The sequence below is a fragment of the Seriola dumerili genome, unplaced genomic scaffold (assembly GCF_002260705.1).
Source record: "Seriola dumerili isolate Sdu_G_001 unplaced genomic scaffold, Sdu_1.0 BDQW01000432.1, whole genome shotgun sequence".
Classification (NCBI taxonomy): domain Eukaryota; kingdom Metazoa; phylum Chordata; class Actinopteri; order Carangiformes; family Carangidae; genus Seriola; species Seriola dumerili.
Window position 1 is genome coordinate 6,033,624 of NW_019174687.1, and position 6,326 is coordinate 6,039,949.

Sequence of the window (6,326 nt, forward strand, 5' to 3'; positions counted from 1 at the left end):
AAGCAGGGAGAAACAGTCCGTCTGTCACGAAGCCCCAGTGTGGCAGCGCTGAGTTCAGCTTTCCCCCCGGCTCCGTCTCTGTCTGCCTCTGTCTATATCTGCCTGTATTTGTCTTTGTCTGTCTCTCTCTACTTGCCTTGTCCATCCTGTTGCAGTCAGGATCTTTCCATCTACATTTCAGGCATTTAGCTGATGTTGTCATTCAGAGCAGTGAAAAATCTTTTCAGTACTGGGGAAAATGCTGATGTTGCTACCTTTTCAACATTATAGGCAAAGAGGAAAGCAAAGCTTTAACACAAGTAGAATTTACAGAGGAAATTTTATTTTCTATTATCCTGCAGTAAATAAAGAAAAACATCTAGTTGCCAATTTACAAGGTAGACTTAGGTACAGCCCTGCAATAAATCCTACCTTCATTAACCTTATAATGTTCAGGTTTAGTTGAAAGTGTTTGAGAGATCTGGAGCACATGGTAATAGTAAGAGCTTTTGATAAGGTGCATGTTTACATCCAAGTACAAAAAGACAGTATTGGTGGTGTAGATGCTTAACATTCACATGCCAATATTCAGTCATAGTCACAGTGCCACCTACTGACAACAGGAAGTAAGCCTTGAATGAATGACAATCATTTAATTTACATGAAATTGTCATTGGCTGGTCTACACACTAGAGGAACATAATGCATATATATTGTGGACACAGGAAGTGATACAAAACATGCACTAATATCACGTCTGCCACCAAACACCTTCGTGTAGCAAAAGTGCACAGCTGCATCAACCGGCCTCTCGCCAGCTGCCCCAACATGCACAACAGTTTGAGGGCCCGATCAACGCTGTGTGCAGCTTTAATTTTCTTGTTGTTATCTTGTTATCTTGTGTAATTTGTTCTCAGGTCCCTCTTGCAAAAGATATTGATCTCAATGATTTCCTGCATAAATAAAGCTTAATTAACAAACACCCTGAGACTAGCCAGCTTGGAGCAAACATGACTGTCCATTTGTTAATTCTGGACATCTTTCATTATTTTCTCACACGGTATATACCAGATTATCAGTCAATTAATGAGGAAAAATTGATTAACTGAGCTTTAGTTACAAAGACGGGGAGCGGTACTCTCAAGTGGCATCGAACAGGTCCCAGTTAGGGCCTTTATGGATGACTTAAAAATAACAGCGAGGTCAGTCTGCTCACTAAGGCAGCTAGAATGGAGTTCAAACCATCAAAATCCAGAAGCCTGGTCCTGAAGTGGGGCCGCGTTCAAGACCGCTTCCGGTTTAAGATTGGAGAAGACACCATCCCAACAGTCACAGAGAAGCCGGTAAAGAGCTTAGGGAGGTGGTACAGAGCCGACCTGAACGACAAAGCAAGCATTACGGAAATGCTCAACCAAGCAGAAGAGTGGCTGAAAGCCCTGGAGAGGAGTGGCCTGCCCGGCAAGTATAAGGCCTGGGGCTACCAACACGGCATCCTTCCAAGGATCCTGTGGCCACTGGTTGTGTACGAGGTTCCCTTGACAACAGTGGAAGCTTTGGAAAAGAAAATCAACAACTTCCTCAGGAGGTGGCTCTCTGTCCCCAAAAGCTTTTGCTCTATCGGCCTCTACAGCTCTGGGAGCAAGTTGCAGCTGCCGATCACGTCAGTCGTGGAGGAGTTTAAGACAGCCAAAGTCCATTTAGCCATGATGTTGTGGGACAGTGACGATCAGGCTGTGCGGCAGGCAAACATCATGGTCAAGACAGGACGGAAGTGGAAAACCAGCAGAGCCCTGATGGAAGCGGAGGAGCGCTTACAACATGCTGATATCATGGGCACGGTGACTCAAGGGAGGCTAGGCCTGGGAGTCATCACCCGAGCAAGCTGGAAGGAGGCAAAGGCAAAGGACCGGAGAGAGATGGTGCAGAAGGAGATTCGGGCAGTGGAGGAAGAGGGCAGACAAGCCAGGGCAGTAGCCATGAAACAGCAGGGCAGCTGGACCCGGTGGGACGGTGTCCGTGGGAAATCTCTGAGTTGGAAAGACATCTGGAATATGGAGGGGCATCGGATAAAGTTCCTGCTCAGCTCTGTGTATGATGTACTGCCAACGCCAACAAACCTCCAAAGATGGAGAGTGACAGAGGATCCCTCCTGTACACAGTGCAAGAAACCAGCAAACCTGGAACACATTCTGTCCTCCTGTCAAGCAAGCCTGACTGAGGGGAGGTTCAGGTGGCGCCATGACCAGGTGCTGGCACGACTTGCCGATGGACTGGATAAGGAGAGGAAGCGGCAAGGAACCAAGGCCCAAGACAAAGGCCCCCGCTTCATCGGCTTTCTCAGGCCTGGGGAGAAGGCAAGCAGGCAGGACAAATGTGCAGGGATCCTTGGTACAGCAAAGGACTGGGAAATGAGAGTCGACCTCGGAAGGCAACTCAAGTTTCCTGAGGAGATAGCAGTTACCAACCTCCGACCAGACATTGTGCTCTGGTCCCGGACAACAAAGCAGGTTGCCTTGATAGAACTGACGGTACCCTGGGAGGAAAGGATCGAGGAGGCACATGAACGCAAGCTGAGCAAATATCAGTCCCTCATCTTGGAGGGCCAGCAGAGAGGGTAGAGAGCCTGGAACTTACCAGTGGAGGTTGGTTGCAGGGGCTTCCCTGGAGTCACTCTGTAGAGCACTGGGGATGCTCAGGGTCAGAGGTGCAACCCGCAAGAACCTGGTGAACGACACTTCAAGGGAGGCAGAAACGGCATCAAGATGGCTGTGGCTAAAGAGAAGCGAGCAGTGGCTAAACCAGGCTAGCAGAGGAGAGGGGGGTCAGAGCTGAATTGTGAAGACCGGAAGGGCCAAGGGAGCAGTTCCAGGACGCTGGTTCTGCTGTCAAACTCCACTGAGGTGTCGTGGGCCAGTTGACAAAACACCGGTGAAGTGGGGTGCCCACTTGAAAACCCTGTGAAGTCCCAAGGTCTGAAACATACAGCTCGGCCCTCAGTTGAACAACGTCTGAAGGGAGCGACTTCAATGCCAACCACCCCGCATAAAGAGCAGGAGGTAACTTCTGCCAAGTGCGGTGGCTGCGATATCTATCGTTTTAAAGACACTGTTATAATTCGGTTACCCATTACTTTACTTTCAATTACAACAGTAGCTGCAAATATTAATTAAAAGTATTCAACTCAAATACTTGATTAGAAAAAATAGTTTTTTAAAACCTATAATTCTTATGACATGCTGAGGTGCTTTGACCACCCAGGTTAAGATCCTCTGCTGGAACAGACATTATCAGTCAGTCTAGGAAGATGCAACTCATCTCTGCAGATTATCCTGCAGCTGTACAGAGGGAATCATTCTGGCAGGTGGAGGGAGGAAGGCAGAGCTCCATCTATATATTCTGTTGTATGAAGATACTGCGTAGAAATTCTCAGCACAGTCTCTATTCAAATGTGCAGATGCTAGAGTAGCCATATCAACACATAGCATTCCCCTGAGCCTGTGATAGATTACTCATGTCGGTTTGGGAATATGATTGTGTGTTTCATGCATACATCTGTACCTGTGTGTGACTTTAAGTATACATGTGTGTTATTACCCTTATCAGAACCTCCCAGCCCTCCAGACATTTCATTTTCTGTATATATATGGATCATTTTCTGACAGCGTAGTCTATATTGAACCGGTTTATTTCCAACCATCTCTCTGAATAATCCCTGAGCTGCCACCTCGCTCTCCTCCTCCTCCTCCTCCTCCTGCTGCTGCAGACATGAGACTCTCAGGTCTCTCCCATATATTTCCAATGAAATAGTCCTTTCTTTCATATTAGATGAGATCTGGGAGCCTGTCTGCCTTTGTGGGAAGCTAATCAACCTGTCTGCCTGCCTTTGCATTGTTGTTCAGCAGAGACAAAAATCAATTTTGCACCAACTGCAGGACAGTGAGAGCAGTAGTAGATTGCCTTGTTCCCAACATCACAACAAAAAAAAAAATGAAATTTCGCCACTATCACAGTCATCAAAGTGATACTTGTCTTCTCCCCAGGAACATTGGATAGAAAAGAAAGTGGGGAGTGGTAAATGTACAAAAAGGTCCATGCAATTCCATGCAGACTATAACATGATGATTTTACCCTGCATGCACCATTGTCACCGTCTTTATCCTGGCCAAGGGCATAGTACTTTTACATCACAGAATAGTGAAAACGTTTGCAGAGCTTTATCTATTTGGCCACACTCATAGGATTGTCCTTGACGAGCTGTCTGAAAATACCCCTGAACCAGGACTGTGAATATAGAATCTGAAAAAAAGAGGGTGCAGAAGGTTTCATGCTTTAAGATGATTTGAAGCATCTTCAAATGTGAATCCTCTGAGTGTGTGTTGCAGCAAACTGCTTATTTCCCTGTAAATGTTATCAAAGGGAGGCACAAGGGGAGAAAAATTGAGCTTAGAAGTTAAAAAAAAAAAAAAAAGGGAGGACGTGTCAGTTGTATTTTGCAGGAGGGATTAAACAAGGAATGGAGGCAGGCCTGCTACAAAAGGTGGATTTGACCAAAGAAAAAAAGGTTGTTTTTGTAGCAGAGAAGACTGGTTTGACCAAATAACTAATGAATATTTACTGTGAAGTATCAGGCCAGCCTTCTGTGCAGTTTAATACTCACAATGAAGAATCCTGGAGAATCAAAGGCCTCACAATCTTGTCAGTGAAGACAAGATTACTAGGAGTAGAAAAGAACTTCCCAGGTCCAAAGGCACTGTACATCTGAGAATTGGGCAACTAGGATAAACAAATAAACTAATTATATATGATGTAGGAAAAAAGATTTGTAAAGCAGCAGGAGTTATTGTTTCAAAATTAAAAGCCCTGCTCATTTGTTTACTGACAGTTAAAGCTCAGATGACCAGCTGCATTAGGAAATATCTGTTTTTTTGATGAAGTGTAAAAAAAAAATAAAGCACAAGACTGTGCACATGAAGTCATGAGGTGAGAAGTCAAATATAACTTTAAAAAGGTGCAGGAGGTAAAATTAAGTCACTTTTAGACTCTGCATCAGTTTTGTATGAATTTGGTGGCTATGCTATGGTGGTCCTCCCAGCTGCAATGAAGACGTTTTATGAATTTGGTAAAGCTTTTATTCACGCCTCTGACAGGCTTCTACTCCATATCAATGGCAGCTGAGGCTCATGGGTATTGTAGTATAGAGTGGTGGTCTACTTTATCAATACAAAACTGGCAGAGGAAAATATGACTTCGTAAAAAAAAAGTTGAAAGTAGAAATACATAAACTTGTTAACTCTGTGTTATCAGAGAGAATCCTGTGTTTATCATTAAAAGAAAACTTTCAAATGCGAATTTAAAATTGATAAAATTACACAGGGTCTTCTCATTTCACAGCTCTATTGGGAGTATTACACTGCCCTAAAGCCTGGAGGTAAATTAGGAAAAGCTAATGAAAGAGGGTTTATTTTTGCAGATTGAGCTCTGGTCCAGTGGCGCAGTGAAAGTGACTATGGGAGTGTTTTAATATGTCAGGTGAGTACTGATGCCACCACAGGGAGGGTTTCACTCATCAACCTTATTCTCACCTGGGAGGGAAAGGTGATGAGAACCTGATTGTGCTAACTATATTATGCAACCACCGTCATGATCCCTTTGAATATTAAGATGAAGAGCAAACGTTTTTCTTATTTTGGTTGGATTACAAATACAAAGGAAGTAGTGGTTCCAGTACTAAAATTCCTTTTCATTTTTTCCAACAGACTGTGTTACATGTCTCACAGTTAAAGCACCTGTACAACTTTGATTGGCACAAAACTGTCATGGTTAAATTATCATTACAAAAGATGAACAGCAGCAATAGAACAGCTCAGTTCACCGCTGTCTGATTGGGCTTCTTATTACCTGCACACCATCAACCACCTGTGGATGTGGGCCCATATCTATTAAACTGCTAAAAGTAAAATTTTGGATCTATGTGAAAGTAAAAAAAAAAAATTATCTTATTTTGACTTAAAAATGCTCATAAATACTCACAGAGCTGAGCACACCCGTTTTCTGTCTGATGATAATAATAATTATAATAATAATAGTAATATTGATACATTAGCTAAAGCGGTATAATTCAGAAAAGATTAGTTTTAATTTATTTCCATCTTAACATTAGATAGGGTGTTACAATACTTTTGTAGCATTTACCAGGGCTGCAAACAAACATGAATAAATCTGGATTTGATTTTATTGGCACTCACTGAGTATTTTCATTGTCTGTACTTGTCAGTGTGGCACGAAACTCGAAAGTATATGATTATTCTGACGTACAGTACCTCATTTACCAACAGCAGAGTGTCTCA

At 43.4% G+C, this 6,326-nt stretch overlaps 1 pseudogene; it reads left to right on the forward strand.

Annotated features, from left to right (window-relative positions):
* The first annotated feature begins 989 nt into the window (after nt 1-989).
* On the forward strand, nt 990-2,811 carry LOC111233852 (annotated as a pseudogene).
* The last annotated feature ends 3,515 nt before the right edge of the window (nt 2,812-6,326 follow it).